This window comes from Lissotriton vulgaris, chromosome 5, assembly GCF_964263255.1.
Source record: "Lissotriton vulgaris chromosome 5, aLisVul1.2, whole genome shotgun sequence".
Lineage (NCBI taxonomy): Eukaryota > Metazoa > Chordata > Amphibia > Caudata > Salamandridae > Lissotriton > Lissotriton vulgaris.
The window spans coordinates 1,065,571,076-1,065,590,405 of NC_141693.1; the positions used below are offsets into that span (position 1 = coordinate 1,065,571,076).

At 48.3% G+C, this 19,330-nt stretch overlaps 1 protein-coding gene across 2 annotated transcripts in view; it reads right to left on the reverse strand.

The window, feature by feature from the left end:
* The window catches only part of CFAP43 (cilia and flagella associated protein 43), a 922,989-nt gene that overhangs the window by 730,224 nt on the left and 173,435 nt on the right, over positions 1 to 19,330 (reverse strand). The gene's annotated exons all lie outside the window — the stretch shown is intronic.

Here is a 19,330-nt window from a genome sequence, read left to right on the forward strand (position 1 = left end):
TTCCCCGCACACAAAGAACAAGTACTCCATGGCTGCAAGCTCCCCCACACACAAAGAACAGGTACCACAAGGGGGGGCGCACACACACACACACACACACACACACACACACACAAAACTTTCCCCCACACAGAACAGGTATGTTAGAAGCATTTGCAATGCAAGCTTTCTCAGGACACGGGATCCAGGTTTGATATGAGCATAGGGGCACTCAGAAGTGCCATTGTCCCTATCACACAGAGAACATACACCACATAGGTGTCAGTTTTGTAGGTTTTCCCCACACACAAAGCCTAGCTATGATATGGGTAACAGTTGTGTTAGCATAACACACACCCACAATGGCTACTAGAACGGAATTATCAGTGTCAGCTTTTCTTGCACTGCACACATATAGAAAGTATCCCAGGGTCATCAGAAGTGCAAGCTACCCTCGCACACACACACCACTTTTAGCAGGGGCAGCTTCCCTCACAGCACAGGTAGAGCCGAAACTGCAACTGCACAATCGTCCTGCCCACAAAGAGAGGTGGCAGCAGACCCTGCTTCCTCGCACACAGATCTAGCACAGGCAGCATTCAGACCGCTCCCTTATGATGGTCGCCTCTCGTGAGGTCCCCCGCCCTCCAAATGGTAGCACCTCACCCACAACAGCTCGCCTTTCCCTTGTTAATAAACACAGAGCTGTGTACTTTATTACTGATTCAATGGAAGCGTAAAAAAGCAATCAATGGCAAGACAGCAAAAAGAGAAGTTCGCAGACCCCACACACAAATAGATCTTTTGCACCTTAAAAGATTTCCAACTAGAGGGGTTTTCCAATTCCAAAGTAAACCCTCTGGATTGAGAAAGGTTCTTGCCAGTTGTGTGATCATTTGGGATATTTAAAATGTATGACGTGTGTATCCAGTTCTCAAGATATGTTGTTATAGAAGAAACGGCACATAAGAAACTCTTGTGAAACCACCAGTACTTTGTATGGCTCTGCTGACGACTGCTGAGCCGTGGGCTGTGTAATATAAAGTGCGTGCAAACCTTGTCCACAGAAGATGACCACAAATATAACTCCCCGGTGAGCTGATAAAGCATAGTAAGCGTGACACTGGATAATAAATGGCACATACTGTCAGAAAGGGGGTTGGGCACGGGCACATTAGACATACTGAATGGATCCTTCCTTTCCTATGAACTAAACCAGGTTGTACCTTTAATAGATGGAAATAACATAACAATTTATATACCTTCTCCCCACCACCAGCAAATGGTCTCTCAATAGGATTGTGTATCGGATAAGGAGTTGTTCACTGATAACAGAATGGCCCACCCATGGACATACTGACAGTGCAGAGGAAGAGAATCACTAAAGGTCTTCATTGCTCATGTGTCTACTTTCATAATATGGCCAGACTCAAAAGCATTCCTTAATTTGCCTTCTCCAAGCAAATGAGGAAATTGCCATTATGCTGTCTGCAGGCAGCTTGTGCTAACAAGTGTTTACAGCTTACTTCAATACACCCAAAAATCCTTAGAGCACAGACTGCATCCTTGGGCTGATTTTATAAAAATGGTTCAAATGTTTTTAAACAATTAAAAGAAGAAGAGAAATGTCCAATCAAAGATCCCCCAACAATCTATGCAGATTTCCAACTTTTTGGAGAATCACAATCCCCCTGACCCCCCCCTCCCCGCCCGAACTTTCGAAAAGGATCTGCACAGATTTCAGACACACACACACACACACACACACACATATATATATATATATATTCCCGAATTTCTCAGAAATTCTTACTGTGTATTATTCATATGATGGACAATCTTCAGGAGACACTACCATAAACATGCTTCCCGGTAGAGATATCACTTCTCCTTGAAAAAAACATGTGGGTTGGGAAACTTTGACATCCTGATTATAAATGCACTCCAACCTTTGTATTTTGAGTACAAATTGGGGATATGTCTTTGTGGTCTATCCTTCCTAAAGGCCACTCCCTACACCTCACCTGGAAATTAAATATGCTCCTTTCCCATCACTCAATTTATACTTCAGGAAAAAAAACATAACATTGGCAAATTTTCTGTGATGCCAACTTTCATTTGAGGCAAGAAGCTGTTCCATATCCTATTTGTTTTTATTTATTTATTTATTTTTTAATTTTTTTTATAAAACTTCTAGAGCGCACAATTACCTTCCGGTGTCTCGGCGCTAGAGTTCACTGAGATTGCAAAGGTTCCTGCTAAACTTACTGGTTAAAGAGCCATGTTTTAAGGTGTTTCCGAAATATAAGTAAGGAAGAACTTGATTTAATATGAGGGGGAAGCTTGTTCCACAATTTCGAAGCAGCAACTACGAAGCGTTTGTCTCCCCATGTTGCTTTCATAGTGCGTGGGATGTTAAGCAGCTGAGATGCAGCGGATCTTAAGGATCGGGTGAGTTTGTAGACACTGATAGATTTTTTAAAGAAATCTGGTCCAGTATTATTCAGTGTTTTGTAAATAATGCACAAGGCCTTGAACTTTGTGCGGCATCTGATCGGCAACCAGTGTAGTTGGGGAATGATGGGAGATATGGATGAGAATTTAGATGTGCCGCTTAGGATCCTTGCGGCAGCGTTTTGCACAAGCTGTAATTTGTTCAAGACTTGCTCCTGTGCATTCAGCAATAGGCCATTGCAATAATCAACCTTTGACAGGACCAGAGTGGACATTAAGGTTTTACCTGCATTTGGGGGTAGGAAAGGAAGTAATTTCTTTAACATTCTCAAGGTGTAGAAGGACGCTGAGACCACTGCGTTAGCATGGCTGACAAAGGTTAGCCTATTGTCAAATAGGACTCCAAGATTCCTGACTTTTGACACCGGTAGGGGAGGATCTCCCAGCTCTGATGGCCACCAGACTGGGGACCAAGACGGGGTCAGTGTGAGAAGTTGGCCTGATATGCAGTGCTCACTATTCTAGTGATCACTATGCATCAGTCCAAACGACCCTTATGGTGATTGGTTGTAAGTCAACCTTAGACCAGCTATCCTAGTAGCGTGGATACAAGCAGTCTTCGGGCTAAACCTTAGAGGGCGTGTTAAGCCAGCTGTTATACCATCACATATACCCCTTGAACACCAAGTGAAAGGACACCACACAAGTGTTAAGAAAATAAACAGTGTATTTATTAGAATCACAACAGCCCTGTACTCTTTATGAGGACAGGGTACTAAGCACACAACAAAACTCTTAGGAAAATACTTCAAGTGCACAATCTACACAAATGCCCGAGGGCACGGAAAGTTTAGTGTTCTCGGGCGAACCCGATAAGGTAAGTCGGAAGCGACAGTGACTCTGGACCCTTAAATAAGGAGGCTATGCGGGCACCGAAATGCCGAAGTTACCTAGCCCAGGGGCTGCGGCTGCACAAGTCTTTACAGACGTCGGGAGTCCTCGCTGACGAACCAGGAGCCGGAAGGAAGGAGTTGCTTGCCGGCGACCAGTGGAGATAGTTCGTAGAGATCCAAGCCTGGATCAGAGATGGATGACACCTGAAAGCAGAGGGGACCAAGTTCGTAACTACTAGCCAGTAGTCAGAGGGTACCAGGAGGGCACCGGATGATCGTCACCTCGACTAGGTGAGTGGGCGACGCTAGGCTCTGCAGTCTCACGAACCAGGAGGCGTTGTCGGCGACCAGGATGGAGGTGCGAGCTGTCCCACGAAGATTGATGCTGTCGGCGTCGCTGGGCCCAGGATTGGGGCAACAAGCCTTGGCAAATTCAGGGCCACGTGGTGGGCCTAAAATGGTGTCTTGAGCGGACCAGGAGGGTCCGGGGTGCTCCTTTTTCAGAAGGGAGCTAAGGCCAGTCTGGAGCAACCAGACCAGCAGCGTTGTTGTCGGGCGTCGTCGAGAAGGCCACAAGCCAGCGGGCTAGTAACCAGACAACGTGATGAGCAGCAAAGAGCAGAAGGGCCCCACGCAGATCGTGGAGATGCTGGGAGGCTGCACTTCGGTGCTGGAGCTGCTCAGGGTCGGGGCTTCTCGGACCCCAGAGCACTCACCAGAGGATCCCTCGGTGGTCGTGCTGGTTTAGAAATCGTGCAGGTTCTGATGATGGCAGGTCTCGTCGCACCCACGGATCTCAGCTGAGCTGACGATGTGGGTAGAGGTCAGAGGTGCCAAGGAAGCCGGTTCTCATCGAGCTGGGCAGTCGGATTCCTGAGGGAGGACGTGCAGCAAACCGCAGAGTTCTTAGATGGTGCCTGCGGATGCAGGGTGACTACTCCTTAGCCACAAGGGAGAAATCTTGAGAAGAGTCGAGAGTTCCTTTCGTAGAAAGTAGTTCTTGATTCAAAGATGATCTAATTTGGAAGGGTCCCCGCTCCTGCCTTTATCCTAAAGAAAGGGGTGGGTACGCGACTAGGTCCTGCCCTAGGGGTGGGACCAGGAAGGGGGTGGTTACACCCCTCTCCCATGCCGGACTTTCCCCAGGTCAGGGGCTGGGGTGCCCCTGGAACTGGTTCGAGCCGGCAGATGCGTAGTGAGCACCGGGGTGCCACTCAGCAGTCACCTTCCTGTAAAGCCCTGCCTACCCAGGATACACAAAACCCTGTCTGGGATGGTGCGAGCACCGCCCCGGACAGGAAACCCTTTGTCCAAGCTCTCCGCGCTGGAAGGACTCCCAGCAGTAGGAGGTCAGACTCGTGTCTGTGGTGGCAGCATCCATTTTGTGGAGCTGAGGCTTCAGTTAACTTTAACCGGGGTTCACAGTTACGTACATGTCGTGTCCCTCTAGAAGGGTGGAATGCTAACCCCGACGCCAGCATTGGTGAGGGGTCCGTATCCCGATTCGTATGACACCTTACTCGACATGTCTTGATAACGCGATACCGAAATGAGCGATATGGTACGCGTTATCATGGAACAGCCATTGGGTCTTGGTTCCGCAAGCTGCAACCGGAATCGGCTCATGCCAGAGCGCCAATTCACACGATTCCACGCACTCTGCCTTCAGGATTGTCAAGGCCTGCCATAGGAGTGACTGATAGGAATTCGGGTGTCCATTTTAGGGTTAGATATAGGTATACTATATCTAAAGCAAAGGGCGAGTACGCCACCTTGCCCCAGCTGTCGTGCAGCCAGTTGTGTCAGATTTAGATGGCCATCCAGGGGTGGCATAATACATGCTTCAGCCCCTGGTAGGCCCTGGGTACACCGATGCCCTGAGTTACAGGGTCTGACAAGGTGGCCCAGTTCCAATTGGTAATGCACCTAAGGTACACATGTCAATTTAGCGAGAGAACAGCCAGGCTGTGGGTCTGATTGGCAGGCCCACAGCCAGAGAAAGTCGTAAACCAGTGAAACAAAAGCAAAAAAACTGGGTGATCATAGGATTGCAGACCCTACTCTCCTACATGACCCCCCCCCCCCAAACGTTGGGACAATAAACTAACCTTGACCAGGTGAGTCTTCTTGTTCTAAGTCGAAATACCTGGAGAGCCCATCTGCATTGCCATGATCAGTGCCAGGTCTATGCTCCACTGTGAAGTCCATCCCCTGTAGGGAAATGGACCACCTAAGCAGTTTGGGGTTTTCACCCTTCATCTGATTTAGCCATAAGAGGGGCTTATGGTCGGTCTGAATCTTGAAATGAGTGCCAAACAAGTATGGCCTCAGTTTCTTCAGGGCCCAAACCACAGCAAAGGCCTCCCTCTCAATAGCTGACCAATTTTTCTCTCTGGGGGTCAGCCGTCTGCTTTTAAAAGCAATGGGCTGGTCATTACCATCGAAATTCAGTTGTGATAGAACAGCTCCCACACCCAACTCAGAAGCATCTGTTTGGACAATGAATGGTTTGGAGTAGTCTGGACTCTTGAGGATAGGTGCCGTGCACATGGCCTGTTTTAGGCCATCGAATGCTTTTTGACAGCTCGCTGTCCACTGAACCTTTTTTGGCATTTTCTTACTTGTCAGTTCATTAAGTGGAGTCACAATCGATCCATAATTTCTGACAAACTTTCGGTAGTAACCAGTCAGGCCCAAGAAAGCTCGAACCTGAGTCTGGGTGGTTGGAGGAGCCCAGTCCCTGATTGACTGTATTTTGCTCTCCAGTGGTTGAACTTGGCCTCCACCTACAAGGTGGCCCAAGTATACAACCTGTGTCTGCCCTATCTGGCACTTGGTGGCCTTGATAGTGAGACCTGCTGCTTGCAGAGCCTCTAACACTTTCCTCAGGTGGACCAGGTGATCCTCCCAGGTGGAGCTAAAGACAGCAATATCGTCAAGATACGCCACACAGAAGTCATCCAGCCCAGTGAGAATGTGATTCACCAGCCTTTGGAAGGTGGCAGGTGCATTTTTCAAACCAAAGGGCATTACCACAAATTGATAATGCCCACAAGGGGTAGAAAATGCTGTCTTGGGCTTGGCGTCCTCAGCTAACCTGATTTGCCAATACCCAGCTGTCAGGTCAAACGTACTTAAGTAGTTGGCAGAAGCCAATCTATCTATAAGCTCATCTGCCCTTGGTATTGGGTGGGCATCAGTCTTAGTGACTGCATTGAGACCCCTGTAGTCTACGCAGAACCTCATCTCTTTCTTACCACCCGGGGTGTGAGGCTTCGGTACTAGAACTACGGGACTAGCCCAAGGGCTATCCGAGGGTCAATGACTCCCAACTCCAACATTTTCTGCACTTCAATTTTGATGCAGTCTCTAACGTGATCGGGCTGCCTGTAGATTTTACTCTTGACGGGCAAGCTGTCACCAGTGTCAACCTCATGGGTACACCAATTGGTCTGACTGGGTGTTAGAGAGAACATATGCCGGAAGGATTGAAGAACCTGTTTACAATCCTTCTGTTGATGTTCAGAGAGGCTGCCACAAAAGACAACACCGTCTACTGATCCATCGTCAGGATTCTGAGTGAGCAGGTCTGGGAGAGGGTCACTCTCTTCCTCCTGTCCCTCATCTATGGCCATGAGCAAGCTCATGTCCTTCCTGTCGACATATGCTTTGAGCCTGTTAACATGGAGCACCCTATGGGGGCTCCGGGGAGTTCCAAGGTCCACCAGGAAGGTGACCTCTCCCTTTTGCTCAAGAATCGTGTGGGGCCCAGACCATTTGTCTTTGAGTGCTGCTGGGGCCACTGGCTCCAACACCCACACCTTCTGTCCAGGCTGGTAAACAGTCAGGACAGCCTTCTGGTCATGCCAAGCTTTTTGGAGTTCTTGGCTGGCCTTAAGGTTTTCAGATGCCTTTTCCATGTACTCAGCCATCCGCAAGCGGAGACCAAGGACGTAGTCCACTATGTTGGTTGCAGGCTTTTTAAGAGGTCTCTCCCATCCTTCCTTCACCAAACACAGGGGTCCTCTTACAGGATGCCCGTACAAAAGTTCAAAAGGGCTGTAGCCAACCCCCTTCTGTGGGACTTCTCTATAAGCGAATAAAAGGCAGGGAATCAGGACGTCCCATCTACGCCGGAGCTTTTCAGGTAGTCCATGAATCATCCCTTTTAGGGTCCTGTTGAACCGTTCAACAAGCCCATTGCATTGTGGATGATAGGGTGTAGTGAACTTGTAGTTGACACCACATTCCTTCCACATAGCAGTCAAGTAACTCGACATGAAGTTTGCACCTCTGTCGGAGACAACCTCCTTAGGGAAGCCCACTCTGGAGAACACTCCAACTAGGGCTCTTGCCACAACAGGTGCTGTAGTGGTCCTAAGGGGAATAGCTTCAGGATACCTAGTGGCATGATCCACTACCACCAGTATAAACTTGTGCCCTGATGCTGTCTGGGGTTCCATTGGACCGACAATGTCAATCCCCACTCGTTCAAAGGGCACCCCCACCACAGGCATTGGTATAAGGGGGGCCTTTGTTGTGCCACCTGACTTACCACTGGCTTGGCAAGTGACACAGGAGCGACAAAACTCCTTGGTATCCTCGTTCATGTGAGGCCAGTGAAAGTGTGAGACAAGCCTGTCCCACGTCTTCGTCTGGCCTAAGTGTCCTGCGAAGGGAATCTCGTGGGCAAAGGTAAGAAGGAAACCACGCTGAGACAAGGGGATAACCAGCCTCCTGGTCATGCCAGGCTTGGGGTCTCTTGCCTCAGTGTACAGGAGTCCATCCTCCCAGTATACCTTGTGGGTACCTGTGGCGTTCCCAGCAGCCTCAGCAGCAGCCTGCTGTCTGAGGGATTCAAGGGAAGGGCAGTCTAACTGGTCCTTCCCCAGGTCTTCTTGTGAGGGTCCCCCTGAGCCCAGAAACTCAACTTGATCAAGTTCGAGTTCTTTAGGTTCAGTTTCCCGCAATTTCTGGAGGTCAGCCTCCTCTGAGGACTTGATCCTCGACCTGGGGCAAGGGGGAAGGCGCTGCCTCAACCCGACTGCTCTTCTTCTTGGGATGTGTCTGGTCCATTGTTCCAGGATCCAGCACCTGTTCAGTGGGGCATTGTCTGACCTGTGACCTAGTCACAGCAAGCACATGTGCTGGCAAGCCTAACATCTCCATGTGAGTCCTCTGCTCCACTTCTGACCATTGTGATGACTCCAAATCATTGCCCAACAAACAATCCACTGGGAGGTCTGAACAAACTACAACCTTTTTCTGGCCATTTACCCCTCCCCAGGAGAAAGCAACAATCGCCATACTATGACTGGCAGTGACGTTGCTGGCATTGGTCACCAGGAAATCCGTACCTGGCATGATCTGTCCAGGGTCCACAAAGTTAGGCGTCACCATGGTGACACTGGCACAAGTGTCCCTATAGGCCTGATCCATTCTTCCATTTATTAAAGGCGTCTGTCGGTATTTGCCCAAAGTATTGGGACTGACATCGGGGGACATATCCACATCCCCTGTACAGACAAGGACAGCCTGAGTGAGTGTGCCAACTAAAGGATTGGTGTCAGTACAACGCGATGTATTACAACGCGTTCCGTTACAACGCGTTTTTTACATCGCAAATACCATTACAATGCATGGCATTACAACGCATGGCATTACATAGCAGATACTTTTACAACGCATGGCATTACATCGTAAGTATAGGTAAGTATATCTTTTTTTAAAAAAATGTAATAAAGTTAATTAAATTAATTTAAAATAATAAAAATAATATAACATTTTTAAAACAGTAATTAATTTAATTATAGTAATTTAATTAATATTAAAATTGATATTAATGTAATATATTTAAAATAATATAATTAATGATATATAAAAAATTTATAAATAGAAAATAATATAATGTAATTATTAACAATAAATATAATTATAATTTAATTAAGTTATAAATAATACATAATATAATTATATTTAATAAAATTAAAAGAATTTAATTAATTAAACATTTTTAAATAATATAATTTAATTATAATCGTTTATTAATACAATTAAATTAATAATTGTAAATATAGTTATTATTTTAATTAAATTAAATAAAATTAATTTAATTAATTTAATTTATATAAAGTCGTAATACCCCTGTACCCCAAAAAACAAACCCAGCCCTAAAACCTAAAAACACCCCTGTACCCCAAAACCCAAACCCTGCCCTAAAACCTAAAAACACCCCTGTACCCCAAAACCCAAACCCAGCCCTAAAACCTAAAAACACCCCTGTACCCCAAAACCCAAACCCTGCCCTAAAACCTAAAAACACCCCTGTACCCCAAAACCCAAACCCTGCCCTAAAACCTAAAAACACCCCTGTACCCCAAAACCCAAACCCTGCCCTAAAACCTAAAAACACCCCTGTACCCCAAAACCCAAACCCTGCCCTAAAACCTAAAAACACCCCTGTACCCCAAAACCCAAACCCTGCCCTAAAACCTAAAAACACCCCTGTACCCCAAAACCCAAACCCTGCCCTAAAACCTAAAAACACCCCTGTACCCCAAAACCCAAACCCTGCCCTAAAACCTAAAAACACCCCTGTACCCCAAAACCCAAACCCTGCCCTAAAACCTAAAAACACCCCTGTACCCCAAAACCCAAACCCTGCCCTAAAACCTAAAAACACCCCTGTACCCCAAAACCCAAACCCTGCCCTAAAACCTAAAAACACCCCTGTACCCCAAAACCCAAACCCTGCCCTAAAACCTAAAAACACCCCTGTACCCCAAAACCCAAACCCAGCCCTAAAACCTAAAAACACCCCTGTACCCCAAAACCCAAACCCTGCCCTAAAACCTAAAAACACCCCTGTACCCCAAAACCCAAACACTGCCCTAAAACCTAAAAACACCCCTGTACCCCAAAACCCAAACACTGCCCTAAAACCTAAAAACACCCCTGTACCCCAAAACCCAAACACTGCCCTAAAACCTAAAAACACCCCTGTACCCCAAAACCCAAACACTGCCCTAAAACCTAAAAACACCCCTGTACCCCAAAACCCAAACACTGCCCTAAAACCTAAAAATACCCAAACACCCCAAAACATATACATCAGTACCCCAAAACATATACTCCTATACTCATACTTATTTTAAAAAATACTTAAATTAATATATTTAATTTATAATATTTAAAAACGAAATAAATATTTTTAAATAATTAATAATTAAATCAATTATAAAATATTAAATAAAATAAAATAAAAAAATTAAATACTTACCAATACTTACGATGTAATGCCATGCGTTGTAATAGCATCTGCTATGTAATGCCATGCGTTGTAATGGCATGCATTGTAATGGTATTTGCGATGTAAAAATCGCGTTGTAACGGAACGCGTTGTAAAAGATGCGTTGTAGCGGTAACACACCCCAACTAAGTTGTCACACCCCTCAGAACCCAAAGTTAACCCAACTAGTCCCTTGGGAGGTGCACTACTACTGCTGGCTGTACTAGGGGGCACAGGTGCCTTAGGGGCTGCAGTAGCAGGAGTCTGCCCTCCTTTCTTGTTGCACTCACTAAACCAGTGAGTTTTACTTTTACAGTATTAGCACCACCTTTTCGATTGGCCTTCTTGATTCTTCTTTTTCTGGGAAGCCTGACCCCCCCCCCCCCCTCTTTGGGTTGTTGGGGACCTGTCGAAGACTTCTGGTCATTTTGTTCACCCTTAGAATATTTACCCTTCTGGTCTGCTTTCTTCTGACCACCCTGGTTCTGGCCCTGGTTTTGCGTAACCCTTGTTCTGACCCATCTGTCTGCCTTCTTTCCCAATTCTTGGGGAGAGGTCAGATCCGAGTCGACAAGGTGCTGATGCAACAACTGGTTCTGACAATTGTTGAAAATCTGTTCTCGCATGATCAAATTATACAATCCTGTGTAATCAGTAACCTTACTGTTAAAAGTTAGGCCGCAAACGTCAACATTATCGGCGCCATCTTGCCCTTTTCGAGCCCATTCGTGCGCGTAAGCGGCAGCCATTTTGAGCACCATGGCCTCCCTGCCCCTCGCTAATAGCCAGCGCGTCTCTCTCTCTCTCTCCTAACCTCGCAAGCATCCCCCGCACGCTGACAGCCCCCGCTCTCTCATGCCTTGGGTCATAAACCCCTCTCCAGCGCAGCTCTGCCTCGGAATCCCATCCTGTTCCCAGCGCGACACCTCCCTTCATTCCTTTCATGGTCCCGGGTCCTTTGATACAACCCCCCCTTTTCCTGTGTGCCCGTTTGTCTCCCTTGTTCCCAGGCCGCCACCTGGCTCTGCGGATACTGTTTATTGCCCCCCCCCCGTACAGTAGGAAGCTTCCCCCCATCAAAGGACCCTCGAGCTGATCAAAGCCCCCACCCTATGAGATCCGATCAACCCCACACATTCCGTGAATCGGCGGAATGTCCAACTGCGCGATAATCATCACCTGTTGTGACCGGGGTGGGGACTTCAACTGTAAATATGTGTGGGAACGGGCCTGAAGGGGAGATTCCGAGGATGTCCTTTCATACTTCAAAACATTGCAAGAATGTGTCACATGCAATAAAGATCATAAACCTGTGTATAAGAGGCCAGGCCTCAGAGATGCGGTTAGAGCACCCCGAGAAGATACCCCTGTTGTCTGATTTGATGTGTTCTGCTCCGTCGGAATAAAACTTCTGTTTCCTGCCTTCCGGTCTCCAGCGCCTGCCTCTGTGTTTGGTAACTTGAATGGGTATAGAGGCGGTTAACGCCGGGCAACTCTGAAAAAGGTCATCTGCCCGTACCTTTTTCTACAATTGGCATCCCAAACGTGGGGCCCATCAGTGACTCGTGGATCCAGTGGGAGAGGTCCTGACGACAGAGTGAACGACTGCAACGATCGGGAGTGCACCTGTCCGATAGACCCTCGTCTGACAGCCGATCATCCGAACTTCACTGGTTCCGAACAGACCTCTCTCGAGTGATCTACGGTCCTGACTGGGAACCATCAGGAGTGCCGCGAGGAATACGAAGAATAGAGGCCGATCGGGCGCTGGATTCGGAAGACAAGAAACTGTCCATGCGGTCCGGGTAAGGTCGTGTAAACACGACGAATTGCGAAATGATTGTTTGATTGTTTGGAAAATACTAGTATTACTCTTTGTTGATTTGTTTGGAGATTCGCTGTCTGCAAACGGAGAAACAACAGGCTCTCTCTTTGCAAGCAGTGAAGGATAGGTAACGCAGACTTTTGTCCCCATTATAATCCGTCGTGCCTATCTTTCTCCCCCACTGATTAATTGATTGAACCCGAACTACTGTTCGCGGATTATTTTCTGGAGATTCTCTGTCTGCAAACAGGAAAGAACAGGTTCCCTCTTTGCAGATAGTGAAAGGGTAGGTGACGCAGACCTTTGCGGGCCTACTTATTCTCCCCACTGATTGTTTGATTGACCGAACATTGACTGTTCGATATTGGTTCTTGAGGTATTCACTGCCTGCAAACAACGTAGAATAGAAATATTCTGTCTAGTCTTTGCACACAGTGATAAGATAGGTAGAACTGACTTTTGTCCCCATTGTGATCCGTCATGCCTGTCTTCTCCCCACTGATTGGTAGCCTGTTTAGCCCGGACCGCTTATTTGAGATGAACCATCCGGCTCCACTGGAAGGCACCCCTAATAAGGACATGTTCATGAAGCATGGATTGATCGCTATAGCCTATAGCAAGCTGAGGCATAAATATACGAAAAGGGATCGAGAAAGTCAGTGGCCACTGATAGGATCCTTCGATGATGATAAAATAAACGCGCTAGAAACAGCCCTTGGTAAAAACAAGACAACGCCCACTATGCTTGATAGTTTCGGCATGTGGCGCAAAGAAACTGAACAACGTAAAAAGAGAACTGAGAGTAGGTTGGGAAAAGAGCTGCGAAAAGCAGCCCACCTAGCTGCTCAGAAACTAGAAGAAGAGATAAAGGAAAGAGAGGAAGCCAAACAGAAACTAGAAATGGAAACATCAAACCAGTGTCCGGTTAGAACACCCTCCACGCTCTACCCTGAATTACCCTCGAAACAGCGAGCAAACGATGATCTTTTGTTAGGTCCTCCGATCACCTACATGCCCCCTCCATATGCCCCTTCCCAACCCTTAGCACAGCACCCACCACCCCCAGGTACAAACGAGAGTAACACCACAGCTTCGGCCCCCATGGCCTCTGTGCCGGCCGAACTCCTTGTATTAGATACTACACAAACGACAACGTTAGGTGACCCCGGGGCCCGAAGGGTTGGTACTGCAAGAACAAGTAGACTAGGCAAAGATGAGCGAGCAGGGGTTGACAAGATAGCAAGGACACTGGTAGAAAGGAAGGAAGATGAAGAATACATCACGGATATGTTTAACTCGTATACAGGAAGTCACAGACAACATTTTACCGTACGACTGTGTTACCATGTCTTGAACGCATACGAGGACCGATATCGAGACAAAGGTCCCAAGAGCCTAACGACTCTGTACCGGAAGGTCGATATCGGGGATGAGGGCGAGTGTGATGTGACGGACCTCCTTATGCGTACGCTTGAGGTTTTCCGCCACCTCACTGAACAAGAATCGGGAGCTAAAACCATGACATCCGTAGCGACCGAACCACGAACTGAGCAATCTAACGCTATGATGCCGATACGAGAGGCTGCCCCTTACTGGGTTCCTCCACGAGGTGAAGGGACTAACGATGATGCAAACCACAAAGATGCAAAAGGAAGGGTAGTGTACAACTGGGTCTACCAGCCATGGGACCGGCAAGAGATTCTGACGTTCCGGAAATCTCTGCCTGACCTACGTAAAAACCCCACTGCCTTCTATACTGAATTGGGTACAGCCCTAGGTTCAACGATTATGACCCTGGCTGACATCGACTTGTTCTTCGGGTTATGTCTACCAGCTGATGTGTGGAAGCAAATCCGGAAAGTCGACCACCTTGAGCTGTTTGGACATACCTGGTCACAACTCGATGGCATTGATAAACAACGAGAACCTGGACAAAAGCCTTTGAAATCCATCTTAGACCTCCCAGATAAAATCGTACAGAAATTAAAAACCCTGATTCCAGAGAAGAAAGTGGACTGGTCCATAGTAGCGGCCTGTCGCCAGAAACCCCAGGAGGATGTATCGGACTACTTCTCCCGGTTTGAAACGGTGTTCTCCTATTACAGCGGCCAGGACATGACCACTGCAACCGGACACCATCTGTTTGTCCAGAATTATGTTAAGGGTTTGACACCAGAGGTCTCCCAGAAACTGCAGGCCAGCGAGAGTAGTTGGGCAGCCTCCAAACCTACGGCTATCCTCCAGATGGCCCAATATTATGAACATCAGAAAAATGAAAACGATAGAGCAACAGAGAAAAAGAAGAAGGACTTGAAAGAGAGGGTGATGATTGCACAACTGCAAGGGGTGACTATAGGACGAGACCAATACCGGGGAAACTATCAGACGAACGTCCCTAAGACTGCACCTCCCAAGGACCGCACTTTGACTCCCCACATTGGACGTACAGACATTAGAGAGGACCAGTGTGCTTTCTGTAAAGGAACTGGCCATTGGAAATCCCAGTGCCCGGTTCTTTTGGAAATAATCAGAAACAAAGACCCCAAGGACATAGCAAGTGGACCGAGAAATAGGGGACAGCAGCGAGGGCCCCTAGCTGACACGACTAACGACAGATCAGGCAGACCAAATACATTTGATCGACCCAGACAGAACCAGTGCCAGCAATCTGACTACGATGACGCCCACGACTTTGCATAGGACTGCCAAGGGCAAGGGAGGGATCCAGTCGAGCTCTATGTTGACCAGCAAGGCCCTTATGTCACTGCTAAGGTCTTGGGTACAAAGTCTCCATTTCTGGTAGACACTGGCGCAACACGTAGTGCGTTATCTAAACGACTGATTCCAAGGGCACCCTTGTCTGGCTCACTTATAACATCGACAGGTTTAGATGGAACGCCCTCCACTAACCCTTTGTCCGCTCCGATCCTCTTCGACTTAGAAAACAACACCACTGACACCACGTTTTTGCTTTCCTCCAATAGCCCTGACGCCATTATTGGACTTGACTTATTGAAACACTTCCGAGCGACAATTAGATGTTCCCAAGACGGAGTTCGAGTTTTCCTTTACGACAACCCCGTTCTGCTTAGACATTGCCCTTCCCGACGCATGTTTTCCATCACAGACGCTGACACATCCCTGCTTGACACTCTGCCTCCGTATCTGTGGGCCAAGACGGATTCGGACGTAGGGCGCATGATGATTGACCCAGTGCACATTACTGTCCGACCAGACCCAACACTCCCAAAACTTCCACAATATCGGATATCGCCCGAGGGCGAGAAGGCATTGGTAAAGATTATTCAGTCACTGATAGACGCAGGAGTGGTAGAGGAAGTGGTTAGCAACGTTTGCAACAGCCCTATCTTGCCCATCATCAAGAAACAAGGAGAGGGAGATGAGAAAGCGTACCGCTTCATCATCGACCTTCGAGAGATCAACAAAGTAGTTGTACCCCAGTACCCCGTAGTCTCAGACATCACCACCATCCTGACTTTGATTCCTTCTACTGCCACCACCTTCACTGTCATTGACCTCAAAAACGCATTCTTTTCCATGCCCATCCAACCATACAGCCGATATCTCTTCGGCTTCACCCTAAAAGCCTGCTCATATAGGTTCTGCCGAGCACCCCAGGGCTACACAGAAAGCCCTAGCATCTACAGCCAGGCCCTCAAGAGACAGCTGGATCAAGTCCAGTTACCCGATGGAGTGGTGTTAGTGCAATACGTCAATGACATCCTTTTGGCCGCCGACACCACTCCATTAGCAGTCACAGCCACCATTCAACTCCTGCACTTCCTTGCGGAAAATGGCCACAACCCCAGGTCACTTACTTAGGCCACCTTTTGTCCAAAGACGGAAGGAAACTTACTCCCGACCGGATCCAAACCATTCTCGAAACTCCTGTCCCTAAGACTCAGAAACAGGTCCGCTCCCTACTAGGCCTCACCTCCTTCTGCCGACAGTGGTTACCAAACTTTAGCCTCATTGTGAAACCGCTGCTTTCTCTGCTAGCTAAAGACGTCCCCTTCCCACTCCCTTGGACCCCTGAATGTCAAACCTCCTTCACGGAACTACGAGATGCCCTTTGTTCGGCCCCTGTCCTAGGTACCCCCGATTACACAAAGCCCTTCTCCCTTTACACTCACGAAAGGGAGGGGTGCGCTTTATCTGTCCTGACCCAGTCCATTGGCCCAAAGCAACGACCGTGCGCTTACTTCTCTGCCACTCTTGACCCTGTAGCCAGAGCCTTGCCTGCCTGTCTTCGAGCTGTAGCTGCCGCTGCTATCTCTATCCGACAGAGTGAGGGGATCGTACTCTCGAATCCCCTCACGGTACTAGTACCCCATGCAGTTGACACCCTCCTGAACCAAACCAAGACGCAACACCTGACGAGTGCACGACTGACTGGATACGAGCTGACTTTGCTTGCACCCCAGATCACCCTGAAAAGATGCATCACACTGAACCCGGCAACTCTGTTACCCTTACCAGAGAACGATCCCAATGTGCCCCCTGTACATGACTGTGTGACTCTTACGGACGAACAGACTAGAAGTAGGGTTGACCTCAGAGACACGGCTTTTCCTGACCCTGACGGAGAGCTGTGGGTGGACGGTTCTTGCATCAAACTCCCCGATGGCACCACTTCAGCTGCCTATGCAGTCACCACGGCTCGAACTGTAGTCGAGACAGCCCGCATCACGCAACGATCTGCCCAGGCAGCAGAACTGATTGCCCTGACACGAGCCTGCATCCTAGCAGCAGGAACCACAGCGAACATTTACACCGACAGCCAGTACGCCTTCGGGGTGGTTCACCATTTTGGGCTCCTTTGGAGGGAAAGGGGATTCTTGACCTCACACGGCACCCCCATTTTACACGGAGATCTAGTCTCCGCCTTGATCGAAGCTGTCCTTCTCCCCAAAAAGCTTGCAGTCGTCAAATGCCAAGCACACAAAAAGGTGACAGACATTATTGGACAAGGAAATGCGCTAGCCGACATCACTGCTCGAACGACAGCTGAAAATAGGACGACAACACGTATGTATGTGACCAGGTCACAAGCAGAAAAATGGACTGACGCTAGGGACACTATTAGAGACATTCAAATGGCTAGCACACAACACGAACTGACTGAATGGACACGGGTGGGATTAAAAGACGACGAAGGCTGCTGGCGGACAAAAGACACAAACAAATGGTTGCTACCCGACTCATACCGGATTCCCATACTGACTATGGCACACTCCCCTGCCCACATAGGATCAGCCCCCATGATTGAACTTGTCTCCAGAGTTTGGCACAATGATAAAATCACAGACTCCGCCAAACGTCTGGTCCAACAATGCTTGATATGCCTGCAACACAACCCCGGGAAAGGAACTGTAGTACCCCGGGGAGGGTTTGGGGTCCCAAATCACCCGTTTGAAGACCTGCAGATGGACTACATCCAGCTAGACAGATGCCAAGGCCTGAAATATGTACTTGTTGTGGTATGCGCATTTAGCAAATGGGTGGAAGCATACCCAACCCGTGACAACACTGCTATGGCCACTGCAAAAGTACTATTAAAAGGAATTTTTTCCCCGTTACGGCCTTTGTCGAATTTTATGGAGCGACAATGGCCCCCACTTCATAGCCGAAGTCATCCAGCTCATCTTAAAGGGGCTGGGCATCAAGCAGAAGTTCCACGCAGTCTTCCACCCCCAGTCTGCTGGACTTGTTGAGCGACACAATGCCACACTAAAGCTAAAGCTGGCCAAGATAGTGGCTACCACAGGTCTGAAATGGCCAGACGCCCTCCCACTGGCATTGCTATCGATGCGTTCCACCCCCACCAAACATCACTTGACACCTTATGAGGTTGTTTTCGGTCGACCCATGAGTGTCTGGTCTGCACCGAAACCAACTTCCATTCATGACGTCCCGGACGTCCTAATGTCTGATTATCTGTATAAATTGACTGAAACTCTGTCTGTCATTCATCAGCAGGTGCAGCAGGCCATCCCCGATGCTTCCAGGGGTCCGGGTCACGCCATCCAACCTGGGGATTTCGTGCTGATCCGGAATTTTCAGCGGTCGAAGAGTTTGGAACCCCGGTGGACGGGCCCCTGGCAAGTGTTAATCACCACCCGGACGGCTCTTCGTGTGGAGGGGAAACGGCACTGGCTGCACGCACACCACTGTAAGAAGGTCTCCTCGACCCTGTGAAGTAATTCGGGGTTCCCAAGGCCTACACGCTCCGGAGATAACCCACTTACACTCAAGAACTGTTGGCACGGAAACTGTAAAAGGCAAAGAACAAGTTTATTAAGACCCCATGGGGTGGTGGTACACTCAAACAGCACCCTTCGGTAGTGCAAGAGGTATCACACCGAACATCGGTGTGACCCCGTTTATATACAGTTTGGGGCAATAAAAGATAGGCGGCACAAGTTAAAACACATTTTTAGGGACATATATGGTCATGTTTTGGAATACTGCCAGCTCATTGGAGGGGGCACAACTCCGCTGGTCAGTTTGGTGCACATTCCTGAAGGTTTACGAGTCAGTGGGGACTGCGCATGCGTGGCTTGACCAATACTAAAAATAGCCTGTTGCTGGGCAGACAAGAGTGGTCAGTGGAACGGACAACGGACTAAAGGGCACGTCGGCCACGAGGCCGCTCATGATCTAAGATGGCCGCCGTAACATTCAAAATGGCGTTATCATATATAGCCAAGTTAAGGAGGACAACGTGTAGGTTCAGCTAATCGCTAACGCGGCCGGGCCAATTACAACAGACGACCCTTTTAGCGTTTAGCTGAATCTACCTCATAATGAACATAATCAGGATGTTCGTCCTCGATGTCTATTAACATAATTTGTGTCACCTCTTTGTGC